Below are 17,310 nucleotides of genomic sequence, written 5' to 3' on the forward strand. Positions count from 1 at the left end.
GGTAGCGAAAGAAAAAAAATAAAGCATACGCTAGAATACAAGATCCCCTGCTCGAGCTGGACATAGTACATTGGCGAAACCAAGCACTTCCCCGAAAAATTGAAGCAGCACAAAGCGGATGTCAAACAAATGAATAAGGAACGAAGCGCGGGTTGACAAGACTGACTTCAAGGGAACTCTTGTGCTGGACACTGAGCCGCACCCGCGCAGGACGCTCTTACTTGAGTCACGGCACATTCAGCAGACGCAAGGAAATGTTATACTCTCCCTAGAAAACCTATCCCCCTCTTGTATCAACTGTCTACGAGCAGTGACCCGGCGGATGACTAATCGAAGGCTTAAAAAACGCGTTGTGACTCGCTCGCAGTCCCACCTGGTAAGAACCAAGAAGGTTCCGTCGTGTTTTTTTTTTTCGCTTTTTTTTTGGTTGGCGTTCTTTCCTGCTTAAATTCCTTTCGCAGCCAGATAGACCTGTGTAGAATGTTTTCTTTTGAATCCTGGCAAGGAATGTGAGGGCAAAGCATAACAGAAGACAGGTGGCGGCGGAAGGGTGGGTCTGGTGGTAGCTTTCTATTCCTAACAGTGCCTGCTACGTTAGTCATCCTTGCCCTGCCTTTGACCTGTACCACGCTTTGCGCTTTGTATCAAGCGGCCGTGCCTTTACACAGAAAATGCACGGCTGCGGGTTCTCCCATCAAGGAAATAGCGCTTTGCATACACGCAGTGGAAGCTCACATGCAGTCTTTTGTTTGCATGTTCTGATTTCAATAATTGGTCCTTATATGGTGCCTGGAATGTGTGGGGAACCTTCTGACAAGTGAAAAAGAAAATTATATCGCAATGCTTCTTGCAGTGCCGGAACGCAGACAAAGGCAGCGCGAATGCGCAAGTGCCTCAGTAAGACCATTTTATTTTTTTAGTTTTATTCTTTACGGGAAAAATGTTCCCCATCGACGCTGCTTCCCATTCGCCGTATTGCCTTAACGTTTACGAAAGCGGCTCTCTGGAATTCTTGATTCCCTGAAAAACGCGTTTAGCCGCTGTCATGCGACAGGGTACAGATATGTATTATAGCTAGTTGATTACCTACTATGCTCTACTAGCTAATCTTTTGTCACGAGAAACGTTCAAACTTCAACAACACCTACTTTATTGAAAAGTGCACTCTGAACTGCTTTGGGAACTTGACTTCTACACTTGAAGCACATCATACTTCAAGCTTAGAGGTGTAATTCCTCTGATGCACTTTTTTTCTAATCTTTATTTCAGAAGGAGCCTCCTTTGACGTCGTGCCTTTTAACCAGCGATAGCATGACATGCCCGTATGTTGACAGCAATGCATTTCAAGGTTCCCTCCTTGCTTTCTAGTGTGGCATCTCTATTTTTATTCTTTGGGATATTTCAACTCTGCAGCCAAAGACAGCGCGGGTTAAGGCACTCTTCTTTTCTACAGGGGCCAAGACATTGGTTCTCTGTAACCATCGAAAGCAAGCTGCCGAACACTTGGTTGAAATGTATTGTACACAATAAAATATTGTTTTAAATAAATCACTGCAATTTCATCGACGCGTTTATCCTGGGAAGGCTTTAAAATGAGCCTTCCATAGGAATACTTCATTTCAAATGGGCTTCCTCATCAAGTGAAATAATAAACTCGTCTGGGCATCATGAATGTTACCTTATAGTAAGAGAAATTGCTAAAAAAATTTCCTGTCAAAACTACTTAACAGGAGCAGGCACGTACTCCTGAAATGTACTATAAAAGTAGCTGCAAAGGAGTATATAATACTTCTGTTAATTGCCATGCTAACTCCTTTGTGATCGCAAATTTACTCCTAAATAAACTCCCCTCTAGAGAGCGGTAACACTTCACTCCTTCCAGCACTCCGAAAGTACCCCTTCAAACAGAGGAGTAGACGATATACTCCTATTCTGAGGAGTATCAAAACCCCTTTTCGGGAGTGCGCTACGCGATGAGCCATTTACTCCTTTTTGGGAGTTTTTCGGTTTGCGGTTTGCAGTTTGCAATTTGGCACTCATGAGTGCCAAATTACAATAAGTGAAGACATTCACTTTTTCTTAGAAGGATTTGCAGATACAGCTCCTTTAACGCCAAATAATTCGTGCGTTTCCAGAGCACCCAATGGAGGAGTCTAGGTGGCTTAAGGTTATGCGCCGTTTGTGAGGGTTGGCAGGTTAAGTCAATTCATTTCTTTTTTTTTTCCAGAAATAACAGGGATCCTCAAGCAATGCAGAAAGTTGGGCGAGCTGGGTAATACATGTTGAACTTAGAAAAGCGCAATAAAAAGACAGGGTGCTTCTTCTTCTTGTTGTCCCTGTCTTTTTATTGCGCTTTTCTAAGTTCAACATAACGGATCCTGGAAAGGGTCAGTAGCTAAAAACTTTCTCGACAGCTTGGCTAGGCCCATGACCCTTTCTACAAGGCAATAGTAGTTTACAGCAACAGGTAGTGTCCATATTAGTTTACATCAAGAAATGCGAAGAAACAATGAGTTATACAGTATCGGAAGTGCAATTAAATTATTAAATAAAGAGCATATGATTTCAAAATGTGCCTACAGTAACTGTACCTATAGTTGTGAACACATCACAATACCAATAAAAGAAGTTAACCAGACAGCACATAAAGTCCTCACTTTCTTCGCCGCATCTGGGTTACAATCTGCGGTATCACTACTGTAGGTCCATCCGCGCTCCTTCGAGGCAAACGCCGCTGCAAGGAGACCCTTCCTTGTTGCCCGCCCCTGCTGTGTAGCGAGTGCCAGAGCAGTTCGCACAGCAGAGCCGGGACCGCAGCCGCGCAGCCCAGCACGTAGACAATAAGGTACACCTGGAAGGGCTGCGGCGCAGGGCAGTGGTCCCTGGCGCGCATTCCCCTTGGCTTCCGATGACGAGTGGCCAGCCCGGCTTCCGCCCTCAGTGTGCGCCGATGCTGGAACCTGCGAGACAGATCGCGAACGTAAAATGATCCTACGGCACATCGGAACACCGCAAGAGCGAATGTGGGCCCACCCCAGTGCGTCCTTCTATATCTGCGCTCTCCCCCGTTGCACATTTGTAAAATGTCGTCGCTCGCACTTCTAATGCAGGAAATAAAGACACCATTTGTCTATTTCATCACGTTGAGGCAGTTATGGTATATACGAAACAACTTAAAAAAAAAACAGCAGTTGGCGTTTTGTATTACTCCGCTGCCCAATCGGAAAAGAAAACGAAGGCAGCTTTTTAATGTTTGACTATATCAAACAAGCCAGGTATCAAAACTCTAGAGCTTATCAATTTTTTCTTGTGATAAGATCCTTATTTAGGTATAGAAGAAAAGTTTCAACAACGGATTATTTTTTCGTCGCGGAGGAATTCTATGCGCGGAGGCTGAATGTGGGCGGAGCTTCACTGCAGACTTAAGTTGTATCCTATACTATAGAGAGATTTCCGCGGCAATACTGCGCGCTGCGACACCATTCTATAAATGCGGAAAATCCAACTCAACTAGCTCTCAGATATCTATTTTAGAAGTTCGATATTTCGAACAGTAATGCCGATTAAGAAATTTTAAAAACTGAGCTGACCTACGTTCTTGCCTGCCTTGAATTTCGCAATATAATCTTGCCCCCTAAAATAAGGAATAGAAATGTTCATCAGTAAAATTTATTTAATTAATCATTTAATTACAGAGCTCTATCAGGTATACATAATGTCCGCCGTGCTGCAGAATCTGCCCGTACAAACAGCAGCGACATTTCTCTCACGGCTCTTCAAAAAAAAAATCTGTATTCAATAATTTGAAACACCCTGTATAATACGCCTACCTGAGTGGGTTCGTGTCGTAAAAAACGAGCGCTCGGTGCTCCATGAAGATGGTTTCTCCCGGCACGAGATTCCACCATGATGTTTCGGTGACGGTGTCCTCATCGCACGTGGAGAGAACAGCGTGAGAACCTTGGCTGCCCAAGCGGAAGCAGTAGTCTTTGGCTTGAGTTCCTTGAATGCATGCTTCCTGGCATTTTTCTATTGCGTTCATGATCGGTGCTATGTCGAGTGATAATCCTCCCCTGTTTTTGTACTGAATAAACTTGCCTGCCCAATCGTTCGTTGCACAAGGCAGTAGCGAGCCCTTCTCGATCAGATGCGTCAACTCGGCGACACTTTCTATACCCTTCGACAAGCGTGGGACGCTTCGAATCGCCGTGATGGTGGTCTGAATGTAGTTACCCAAAAAGAACATGCCTAAGGACCATACGACGAGTGCAACGCTCCGCTCACGCAACACGCTTGGAAAGCCCTGTCCTAGAACACCACTCAGTAGATGGAGAGAGACGTCAGACTGGGAAACGCCGTCCTCACTCGCAAAAAGCTTGCTCCTGGTCCACAAACTAAGACAGACCAAGGCCCCGAGAACCACTAGAATGACCACTGACCACAAGAACGAGGCCCATGAATCGATGAAGGCTATTTGGAGGACCGTGCCGCGCTGAGTCAAGAAGCACATTGATGCGGGAGAATACTGCGCGTCTATAAAGAACACTGGGATCTCAAGGTAGCTGCTCATAAAAGGAAGGAGCATAGTCTCCACCTCTCCAGCTTTAAATTTTTCATCACTCCAAGTTCTGATTAGGCGCAAGCTGTTGTTGAGTGTCCTGTACGCCTCCACAAGGGCAGCCACTTCTGGAAATTTGAGGGTGGACTCTATCGACGTCCCTTCAATGTCCGTGCCCAGAGACAGCTTTTTCCCTTTGGGGAAGGTATTATCCTCTTTATCTCTAATAAAAAAAAACAGTTGATAATCTTTGACTATTCCTCGCACATAACATCTTCTGAAGCGTTCTGCAGCAGCGCTGATATCCTTGTCTGTGACGCTTTTAACCCGACACAACCCTCTGTCAATCTTCTCGAGAGCCTGTTCGTGTGACTCTGCAGAAACGAACCAAGGCAAGTACAGTATGCTCTCAATGAAAGCTAGGTGTAGATAGTGCACTTCTGGGCTTTGGCTCGAGTACCATGGCGCAAATACGAGTCTTTTCTGAAGGGCGAACGACACGGCATCTTCCCGCGACACAAAGCAACTTTGAGCATCTTTCACCCATTGAGGAACAAATTTGCACTTCAGATCTTCATACGAAGCCTTTACAAATTTAAAGCTTATTGGCAGGTCGTTAAGGTGTCCCCGTAGCTCTTGCAATGCCTCCGGAGTGTAAATGACGGTGATTCTCGCGAAGAAGGCCTTGGATGCTTGCATGGCGCTGAGCATTGTCGAGCTCAAACCGGCTGATGCAGCTCGTGTACTATTGGCCAACAAAATGCAGGAAATTCCTAAGAAAGTCCCTCCTGAATATAGGTTACTAAGCATCGCGAAAGGCAAGGTGATGGTCTTCTGAAGAAGGATTACCACTTACGGGGCTTTGTAGATCTTTTCTCACTCGCTTTACGTCTCCAAGCTTTAAAACATTCGAGGTACAGATCACAGCTGCGTCCGATACAAATGCCTTCATAGAACACACTAAAATATGGTCAGTCAAATACTGGCCTTGCAACGGCTTTTTCGGAGCGCTCAGTTGATGCAAACAGAAAGTCTATCTTAATGATAAACAGCACAAAAGGCTCAGCAACACAATCGCGTCTTCACGTGGACTCCTTGGAGCGAGGATGCGGCAATCCGTGCTGAACGAAGCTTGTTTGCCATGTCGCTCAAACACCGCGATAATCGATGCGCAAGCGAATGGCGTCCGACAGTGCTTTGTCACTCCGCTTGTGGTGTGTTCGATCCCTCTTTAAGGTACCGCTTCACGGTTCCTAGTTGAAAAAACGATCGCGTGTATCCAGTCCTCATTTCAAGTGCTTGTTTTTTTAATGGCATTGATTTATGAAAATTTCTCGCGCCCTTGGAAATGGGCGATAAGAAAAACCTATTGCAATAAGCTGCATGTTTGTTTTCCTACAAAGTTTCACAAAATGGCGGTAACTCCGACGAGAAGAAAAAAAAAATCTCAAGTATTTATTTCACCCTTTCATTGAGAGATAAAAGCAACATGCCTAAAGTCCGTGCTATGTTTTTGTGTCAGCGGAAATATACAAGCCACGTGTGCGTTCGATCTGAAAAAGAAACCGTGATTGCGTGCTACAAAGAAGCAAAGTTCGTTTCCGCCGATGTGAACAGCAGCCGAAATACGACTCCAGGCTAAGCGTTAGCAGCGTTAAAGTCAAAGGAAGCTCAGGCTCCTTCAGATATTTTTCCCTTCATTAAAGGTTTTCGAAACCGCATGACCAAGCTTGTTCAACTCTCAAACCTGCAGGGTCTAAGCCTTCAGAGCTTTAGCCTGCAGACCTAGGAAGAGGGCATCGTCCGAATAGTTCAGGGTGGTCGTTACCGTTAAGGAAATGTCCACAGAACTGCGCTGTGTGTTCTGAGCACACTGTTTAAGACAGCTTGCTCTCTCCACAGTGATTATGTAGCATGACGTCTGTGCTTTGCGCACTCTGCTCCTGCACTTTTCAATGTGGATTATGCTCTGTCCACAATTCAGCTTCAGGTAGTGTGCTACTAGCACTGTGGTGTGTGCGCTCTCATGTTTTTAAGTGCTTTGGGTACGTTTCCCATTCCCAGTCATCACAATGCGCTCATCCTTGCAATGACATTAGTGGCTGAGGGCCGAAGAAACCTGGACAAGCGCTTCTAATTTCTGCAACTGCCACGGGGTTTTGCTAGGAGGAGAGGACCAAACTTTATCGTGGTAATTCTTGGAGCGAGAGCTCCACTACACCATGTTTCGCCAAGGTCATCGGGCGTTGCAGTTTGACCTTCAGCAGGAGGAGCGCCGGAGGCGGGGCTGTGACGCTGAACACGTGATCAATGCAGCAGCAGCCAGCAACGCCATTGCTCCGACCGAGGTGCGCCGACTGCTGATTCGCCAGATGTGGTCATGTGATTGTGCACGTGACTAGGCGCCGCTGCTGTCACATGCAGTTCCGCCATGGATGAGAGCGCGGCTGACAGTGTGCCAGAAACACTTGCGAGGCGTTGCAGGTGTTTAACAAGGCGTTTAACTTTTTTATTTTCTATTTTGTGTGTGTTTATTTTGTATTTATTCATTGGAAATACCTGCAGCACCCATCGGCATTATCGCAGAGGGGGGGGGGGATACATAACAAAAGAATAGTCCAGAAAAAAGAAAAAAAGGAAGAAAAAGCAATACAACAAGGTATGACACATGACTTTCGGTCTGTCTAACTAGGTTTAGAAGAGTTAAACCACTGCCAATTGTTTACAGTCTGGTACCCGCCATTCACTTTCTATGGCCGTCAAATCTCTGCGCAAGCATTCTTTATAAGTCAGATTCTGCAGCACGCGGAAAGAGGAAGCCGTCAATATTGACAACTTCGGGTGCTATTTCAAAGGAGGTTTATTCTTCTCTTAATTACAAATGAAAATATTCCCGTTCATTCACGCAGTCAACCTGCGGTGCCGAGGTGGCGCCGATTTTGTTTGTCGGTCGCCCAAAAACTACTGCTGTCAGCCCTTTGGGCCGCTACAAAAGCCACAACACTTTCTGAGCCTTTAAAAACGCGAATTAGGCTAATAACATGCCTTTCGTAGATTTTCTCTCGGCAGCAGAGTTAGTTCACAAACGCTACAGTGGCTTCAACTGAGCGCAGAAGCTCATGATTATATGCGCAGGCAGGTGGAGCGGAAAAGCCTGACTGCTAGGTGAGTCAAGAAGTTGGTATGGTTGTAGCGTATAAATTTAAAGTACGGCACGTCCTCAAAGCGTTCTCCGACATCTTGCAAGCACGTTGGCGTATAGATGAGAACAGTTATCGCAGATTACCGGTCCGAGTCTTCAAGAACGCTTAGCTTTCTACCTAATCCAACTGACACGAACAACGTAGTGATGTGGTAAAGAATGGGCCGCTGATACATTACAACGAGCTAATGGCAGGGCAATCATCTTTGAGGCCTAAGTGCAAGGACTGCTATTTCTATAGTGGACACCTATCTTCTGCGTATCCCACCTTGTGACTATAAACCTGCCGCGTGAAGGGGGCAGTTTAAAGCCCTATTTCGCAAAAATGCTTCCAATGCCCAGGACAGCCGTCACATTGAAATCGGTTCTCCTTCCGCTTCACTGAAATAGACAAATTCCGGAGACAAGCGAAACCTATCCGGGGGATAAGCCGCGTCAAGAACCCAGGCAAGTAAAACAGGTTTTTCTCTTGGTCCCAGGTCTGCGTCACGACCAGTTTTAGTGTTTTGCTTGCATGCCTTCTCTTGGAATTGACAACTTGCAGAATAACGAGCGTCCTCTATAATTTTCCAACCAAAAACCCTCGTACGCAGACGGCAATCTGGCATCCTTCTTCGAAAAGGGAGAGGAGAGACGTCCCTTTATCTGTATGGGAGGGAAATTGTTGAAAGGACACAATAGAGCCGAGGCGCAAACGACAGGAGCGGGTCGAGACAGGTACTTGTCAAAGGAATGCATCATTGTAACTTTTCTTTACACTCTACCTCAACAGCTGGCAATGTCCAGCGGGGTTTCGGGTTCACGCAGATTTAAGGGCAGCCCCGCTTACCTTTTCGAAGAAGGACACAGTGAAGGGCTGCTGACTCATCTCCCCTCGCGCTAAACCCTTCATGCAGCATTTCAGGAAACGAAAACGTGTCTGTGAACAAGGGTTTTTGGTTGGAAAACATCTTCCTGTAAGTCAGCTTTCCCGCAATTTTGCAAGTTGTCCATTCAATCCGTCGCTTTTAACGACCATCGGTTTTTGAGATTTATCAGTTATCGTGTCTATGCCCATTTCTTCTTAATAACTGGAATGTCATTAACCCGGATTTATTCCCTGACCCATTCTGCCCTCTCCCTAGCCACGTTTATATAAACCCGACAGCGGGGGGTCGAGTCATGGGATCTCGGTACTTCAACTCTCGCGGCGCGAACTCCGAGGCGCGACCACGCGAGCTGTAAACCGCTTCCCGCTTCTGCTCTCCACAGCAGAAAACGCGTTCCCCGTGCGCGAAATATTTGCGGAAGGGGCTGCGATACAACTCAACTCTTGGGGTGGAGTTGAGAGTTGGGCCCGACCCGCTCGGCGGCATTTACATGAACCCAGTAACCGGTTTCTACCCGACAACAAGACTCAACCAGCACCTGTTGGAAGGGAGACCACCCTTTGCGCCGTGCCCATGGGAAGCCGGTTTTCTGGTATATCCGGAAACGGGGGGAGCCTCATCCCCCAACTCTATGAACCTGTTTTTGAAAAGGTCTTTGGAAAGTTTTGGATAGAAGTTGGAAAGACGGTGAGGTGGCCCGCTTCTCACCACACGGGAACAAAGGCCCGTCTCCTTCCATTTCCTGCCTATCCTCTGCTGCAGTGCTGCAGAAGGTTGACTGGGTTTACTTTCGCGAATAGTTCGGAGCAACGCTGGCTTCGCCTAGCCAGAAGAGGCGTGCGTGACCAATATGCAGGGAGGTCTGTAGTGCAGAAGAACGGCTGATTGGAGTGAGTCGGTATTAATCCTTCCTGCCGGCCATGAAGCGTCCCCCACAAAAAGGCCTTTCTTGTCGCCTGCGTGGTGCGCCAGTTTATCAACAAATTACCGCTGTGAGTTTAACTGAGTCGCAGCGCCAACAGAAAACAAATTTTGCCGTGGTTTATGCAACCTGGCGCATAAAAATGTACTTTCGCTCAATTTATCAAAGCATGAATAGATATGAGCAGCGAATCCAGCTTTCACGAAATGTGAGGTCCGAAGCCGCGTTCATTTTATTCGCTGCGGTGCCAGTGCTTGGAATCCTGAGCCAGTAGAATATCATCATGGTGTGCACAAACAACAGACAGACGCGCACCGCCTCGCCGCACTTACTCGCATCCAAATGAAAGGAAAAAAACTAGGAGATGTCACGTTAACGACTAACTGCGCGAAATATAACCGCAGTACTGTCTGGTAGAGGGAAAATGTGTGTAGTGACGCACAGCACACACCCTCATACGTTATGATGAAGCACAATGACAGAAGCGAACACGTAAACGTGCATTCTACGCGCGGCGCTGGCGCGACCGCAGTCAATCGGGCCGCGCCCGCCGACAGATGGCGACAGGTGTCGAGAGACAATTCCTAATGAGAACTGCCAACACAGTAAACAAAAAAAATAATAAAGAAAGAAAAGCTGAGCATGGTGGCAATTGCCACCACCCCCGTTTCAAAGGGGGCGCTCCTATCCATCCATGGATGGATGGATGGATGGATAGGAGCGCCCCCTTTGAAACGGGGTGGTGGCAATTGCCACCGTGCTCAGCTTTTCTTTATTTATTTTTTTTTGTTTACTGTGTTGGCAATTCTCATTAAGATTCTCCATCACCTTTGCCTACGGTTTCCTACAATTCTAACCTTATGCCACATCTCTGCTTTTCAGCCACCAATCCTCCAATCGCTTTTTGCTGACTTCCACTGCAGATTTATTTACATGACCATTGTTATCTTTAAACCCTAGGGCCTCAGAAAGAGTGACTGTGCCTTCATCGACATCCGGATGGATACCATCACATTTGATTATGAGGTGTTCAATTGTTTCCACAGATCTACCACACACTGCACATGTGTCATCTTCTTCGTTAAATTTCTTTTTGTAGCTGCGCGTTCTAAGACACCCTGATCTAGCTTCAAAAAGTAGGGCACTGCCTCTTGAGTTATCATAGAAAAATTCTTTCCTGATAACTTGAAATTCTTTCCATCCATCCATCCGAAGCGCGCCCGCAGCCTGCCTGCGAGGGTAAAATAAACGCGAGACGCGCAGGTAGTTGTACCCACGTGGTCCTTTATGCGTAGGCTAGGCCTCAAGCCGAAGACAGGGTCTATTCCGCCGGCCTGGAAAGTGCGCCCTCACATGATTCATGCCAACTCATGCCGGTCTCGAAGACTGCACTGCCGAGGAATTCTAGGAAAAAAGAGATGTTGTTAGTGTTAGTTGACCTTTTTTTTCCCTATCTCTTTCTTCTCTCCTCTCTCTTTTTCATTTCGCCCCCTCTTTCCTTCTGCTAGCTGCTCACGTCAGTGGTTGGTGCTAGTGGCCGATATCTAATCACGTGCAGTCGCGGACAGTGAGCGACCTGGAGTGAGGCCCAAAACCGGCGCCCTTTCCCCTTTTGCTCCGCCCCCGTCACTCGCCGACGCGCGTATCATATGCGGTCACATCACTTCAACTCCAGAGTTTTCTAACAACTACTGGTGGTCAGTCGACGAGAACCGGCTCTCAGCGTCGGGACGGTCGACGTGAAAGCAGCGCCGAGGTTAAGCCTACAATATGGCGGAATACAACCTTTGGGTGAGTAGATCCAGTTGCTGTCCTTCCAGTGCCTTCTTTTTACGCCTCACGTTACTATCTTACTTGCAATTATCGGTCTAGAAATTATCGTTACATTTCTCGTATCCATTAAGCGAAGCCTTTGCATCTCTACTGTTTGTTCTAAACATTCACGAGCTGCTGTGCTACGGTGAGCACTCCATGGCCGATGGACGCTGAACGACGTCCATTGGCCATGGACGTCGTTCAGCGCGTATTCTTTGTACCAATGAGGGTGGATATGGGAAGGGGTTACAGATGGAGCGAGTATGTCTTCCAGCGTTTAAAGCTAAACGTGTGAACGGCGGGGTATATTTTATTCAGTACACTCTAGCAGAGCTAGTTATAACGACCTGTCGCTTACCGCGGAAACGGGTGATGCTACCGCCGAAATAAGAATTATGGCAAAGGGACTGCGTTTCACATGCAAAGAACGACCACTGCGGTGTAACTCGGTTAGAAACTGGCGGTTCCGGAAACACGGAAAGGGAAGAACGTCTCCGGGCCCCCTGACTCACTATCCTTGAAAGAACGCGAGGACCAGGGAATGCTCTATGACAAGGCGACACACTGCCGACAGAACAGCGCAGTTTCTCGGAATGCTTCCGTTGAAAACTCCTGTCTTGAATGGCGACACCTGCGTCGGTGAAAGATACGGCAGTGACCGGCGAGGGCCCTGTCATCGGGAAGTCTCGCACGCAGTGACGCTTTCGGAGCTACGTTTTCGTACGCTAAAGGCCGAACACAAATGCCTGGATAATATTCATTGTTTTTATGCGACCAGCGTGCAACCAGTTCCAATGGCACAATTTGCTCGCCGATGGGCTTCCTGAGTTCGACCTTGAAATTGCGAAATAAATACGAACTTTAACTCGTGCTTGGCACCTTTGCAGCGGGCCACGGATTGCTTTCTCTTGATGTATGGTGGCAACGTTTTTCTCGCCAGAAAGTGACAAGCGCAGGATCTAGCCATCGGCCATGGACGTCGTTATAACGCGCTGAAGATGTCCTTTACCATCCGCGCTTCATCTAGCTCGTGCTGATAGCAGTTCGTTAGGTTTGGTTGGCACACATGATTGCGAGACCCGGTTAGGATAACCTTGTTCGCTGCTTTGTATATGATTAAGGCCATGTAGATGGGGCTGACTTTGGCGCGCATCTGTGATTGTTTTCGTAAAACATGGTTTATGGACAAAGCAACAGTTTCGATTACGTACAGGTGCCGTCAGAAGTAAATGGAAGGTAATATTAGCGAAAACATTTAATCTTTGCCCCCCCCCCCCCCCTCCCCAATTTATGCATCCTTGAATACACGCGTGCAGCTTAATTGTGATTGTGCAAATTGCACTGTGCACCAACAAACATGGACCATTATGCTTCAGATTTAAAGAAAATTTTTTTTTTGGCGAAGTCTCCTTCAATTTACTTTTGACGGCGAGTGTACATGTGGACTTCTAGCATAGCGTTGTTCATGCGCACGATCGGCGGACATATTTCGCCAGAGATGATTTGTTGATGCCGGTCATGACGCGGTCATACATTGACGCAGCCATTGTCCGCGAAGCACTGCCCAACTTCCGAGAATCTGATTGCGAGGAGGCCGACTCACACGAGTTGCCGTGTATGCTTTCACCGCGATTAGTTATATCTATGTTTCTTAGCCTTCGGGTAATACCAGATTTTTCTCGAATGTTGCGCCCCGAGCAAATTTGCTAAACCCGATTTCTACCCGAAAATAAGCGCCCTAGTAACAAAAAAGTTAGTTTCCGTGTGGACAAAGCTGAAATCGTCGCAAGAATATCAATTGACATCATATTCAGACATCCAGGGAGGTGTTTTCAGTCAAGTGGTAATTTTAAACTTCATTTAAAGTTCTTTTATTTATGTTGCTGCATAATTTGACGCCAAGTTCGAGTACGTTTCGTGTGAAGCAAAAGCGCGGGTAATTACCGTCTCATTACCATCGCTGTATCAAAACTGTATGGCGTCCTGCTCCAAAGCTCTTCTGCGTTTAAACTGATCGCATTTGCAATAAAGGGATAGTGTCGCAGTATACAAGCAAAGGCAAATAGGTGTTCGGTGGAATTTAAAAATTAAATGTGATTTTGTAGAACATGTTAATAGCCGATCACAAAATGAACAAGGGAGGGGAAAACCTCAGGTTGCTTGAGCCAACGTTTCGACAAGGGGACTTGTCTTCGTCTGGGCAAAGCGTTCATCATCGGCAGGGATTAAATAGGGCCTTCGCTCCGAGGAGGAAGGCCCCGGGGGTGGGGAAGGAAACTGGTGTGGGAGGGGATGCGTGTCAGGAAGGGGAGGGAGGTGAATCATGATTCGTTAAACTGCAATAGTGGAACAACTTATATCCGCGGGGTGTGTAATGAACAAAAGGCTTTGAAGGGGCTGCGACGGGGGAAGGGGATGAGGCGCTGGGTTGAACCTGCAAAACTCAGATAAAAGGATTAGTCAGCGTGGTACAGGGAAATGAGAACAAGGAAAAAAAAAAGGCTGGCACTGGAAGGAGAAAGGAAGGGGGGCATTTCCAAGGAAGGACAAGGCAGGGGGTGGGGTGGGGGGGGGTGGGGGGGGGGGGGGGGGTGGGGGGATGATGGCTCGTGTTCAGAAAAAGCCAAAAAGTGGGGGCGGAGGGGGTAACAGGAGTGTCATGGTTTCCGAGAACTGGTAGCAGGGGATTAGGAGAAAAAGAAGAGAAAAAAAAGAGAGAAAAAAAAGAGTGAACAAAGGGAGAGGGTGACAAGGCCGGAAATGGGGTGGAAGATATGACGTGGGAAGGGTGCAAGGAGCGACAGTATACTTATGTGAGGTTCTAGGAAATAGTCTGACCACGTGCAAGACATTTTGTTAATTTAAACTTATGCTGACCCTGGAATGTACCTGAGAGATTCCAGGTTTCCTCTGGACATGTTGATCCCTGTTGGTTGCAGTGTTTTAAATTTGTGGATTAGGAATGCTTCTCTGTATTTCCTAATCCACAAATTTAAAACACTGCAACCAACAGGGATCAACATGTCCAGAGGAAACCTGGAATCTCTCAGGTACATTCCAGGGTCAGCATAATTTTAAATTAACAAATGTCTTGCACGTGGTCAGACTATTTCCTAGAACCTCACATAAGTATACTGTCGCTCCTTGCACCCTTCCCACGTCATATCTTCCACCCCATTTCCGGCCTTGTCACCCTCTCCCTTTGTTCACCTTTTTTTTTCTCTCTTTTTTTTCTCTTCTTTTTCTCCTAATCCCCTGCTACCAGTTCTCGGAAACCATGACACTCCTGTTACCCCCTCCGCCCCCACTTTTTGGCTTTTTCTGAACACGAGCCATTCCCCCCCCCCCCCCCCCCCCCCCCCCCCCCCCCCCCCCCCCCCCCCCCCCCCCCCCCCCCCTGCCTTGTCCTTCCTTGGAAATGCCCCCCTTCCTTTCTCCTTCCAGTGCCAGCCTTTTTTTTTTCCTTGTTCTCATTTCACTGTACCACGCTGACTAATCCTTTTATCTGAGTTTTGCAGGTTCACCCAGCGCCTCATCCCCTTCCCCCGTCGCAGCCCCTTCAAAGCCTTTTGTTCATTACACACCCCGCGGATATAAGTTGTTCCACTATTGCAGCCTAACGAATCATGATTCACATCCCTCCCCTTCCTGACACGCATCCCCTCCCACATCACTTTCCTTCCCCACCCCCGGGGCCTTCCTCCTCGGAGCGAAGGCCCTATTTAATCCCTGCCAATGATGAACGCTTTGCCCATTCGAAGACAAGTCCCCTTGTCGAAACGTTGGCTCTAGCAACCTGAGGTTTTCCCCTCCCTTGTTCATTTTGTGATCGCCAAGGACCATCTACCGCACCCTCTCTCTACCATGTTAATAGCCGGTTACACTGCAAACCATTTCCATATTGCTCACAAAAGTGTACGGAAGAACAGAGCAGTTTATGTCCCGCGAAAATGCGAGCGCTTAAAGCAGATTGTCTTCTGCTACAAAACACGACCCGATAAAACCCGGATTATGAAATCTTTTGCTGAATAACCCGAATTTTAAGGCTGCAAATATTACCCAATTTTCATCCCGTGAATTCAGAAAAAAATAAAACCGTAAAACGAATATTCTGTTCCTAAACCCGCTTATTTGTTGGCACGTAAGGCCTGGGCATGGAGCTTAAAGTATGACCGCTTACGGAAGCTTGACAAGGGCCGTAATATACTCTCCTTTGAAGCAGCCGACGCGCATAACGAGCCATTTGTAAGAAATTAACGCCAGGTTTACCTCGCGATAGCGATTGAGAATCTGGAGGCTCTCGACTCGATGGCCATTGAAACTGGCCCTGTGGGTGTCAGTATTCCTGGCTGTAAAATGCAAAGTCAACTTTCCACGAACCTCGGATACCAAGAATGCAATCCGCGCGACCGTCAAGTTCCCTGTAAGTGGTCTCTACTCGGTTCTTCAAAAAGTTGTAGTAGCGAGCATTGTCCGCGTTTACATGAATGCGACGGAAGTCGACTCCAGCCAGATTCTTGAGGGAAGGAACAGGTTTTGTGAAGGCGTGACTCGTCCCTACTCTGCCTGGACGTTGTTGCTTTTTCGGCTTTTTCGGTTGCTGTTAACTTCCTTCCACCTGCTACAATGCACCTGCTAGCGGCGGTGGCAGCGAAAATTTCCGACTTCCTGGAGCCTCGCCGCTACAACTCGGAACTGGTTTTTGCGCCGCGGCGGCAGGATTCGCTGGCGGTTTCGCCCGCATGTGAAACAGGCATTACATTCTTAGAATAGCCAAAGGCACACTACTCACTCCCCCCCCCCCCACCCCTCCGCTGTGCAAACATGCTTTCTGCAAAACAAAGGAAAAAAAACTGTCAATCTTGCAGGGATCATGCAAGTGCTCTGAGCACACGACTCTGCCTGCGCCGCTGTAGCAGCGCGCTGTGCAACGAAATGGGGCCCGCAAAGTCACTACGGTAGGAATACGGACACCACCAACGCCGCCGCGGTAGCTCAGTGGTTACGGCGATTGGCTGCTTACCCGAAAGACGTGGGTTCGATTCCGGCCGCTGCGGTCGAATTTCGATGGAGGCGGAATTCTACAGACCCGTGTACTGTGCGATGTCAGTGCACGTTAAAGAACCCCAATTGGTCCAAATTTCCGGAACCCTCCACTACGGCGTACCTCATAGCCTGAGTCTCTTTTGGACGTAACCCCTGTAAACCTAAACCTTTTAAGTTTGCAGTTATTGCCGAAGGCGAGTTTCTAGAAACGGAGAAGACGATGTTGCATCAGTTTTTAAAGCGAAGAAAAAGTCATTTTCTGGAGTCCTGCAGTGCGTGAAAATCATGTTTTTTTTTTTTCTCGCATCAAATCTCAACTTAGCGCATGAGGCGTGTTGCAAAGAGTGCGGTGCCCAGTTCGAAACGCCTGCGAATATCTCCATGATTAGGATGCCTCGATGATCAGCTTAGAGTGCGGGCGGCGTTATCTTTCCTTCGTTGCTCGGAGCAAGAAAAAGGCTAGTGATTGTCCTCTACGCGGCCGTGGATTCTGACAGCCGCGATTAGCTCAGCCTGCAGTTTTTCTCTTTGTTGTCGTCATCAGTGATCATCCGTTCATATAGACACCAGGTTTAGCAAATATTCGTGTATAATCGCTGCGTGTTACGAAATGCATCAAAAAGTTTCTCCCACGAAGCAAGGGGCGGAGCTTGCGGACGTCACGAGCGCCATTTTGTTGGTCAGCGCCCAGCTTCACCATATGTAGGCCGGAGGAGGGGGGATAATCTCGATTATACAGGCACTGTAGCGTTTCGTCGCGCTGCGTCGACTCCAAAATGGCGACCACTATGGCTTGAGTGCGCAGTTCTTCTTGTGTTTTGTAGCGGCCAATATCCTTTTCACGTCATATTGTAAGTACATAGCTGGTCCCCGTATAAGGCCACATTCTCACAGCCGG

The sequence above is a fragment of the Amblyomma mixtum genome, chromosome 7, assembly GCF_055824585.1.
Source record: "Amblyomma mixtum isolate Tamu chromosome 7, ASM5582458v1, whole genome shotgun sequence".
NCBI lineage: Eukaryota > Metazoa > Arthropoda > Arachnida > Ixodida > Ixodidae > Amblyomma > Amblyomma mixtum.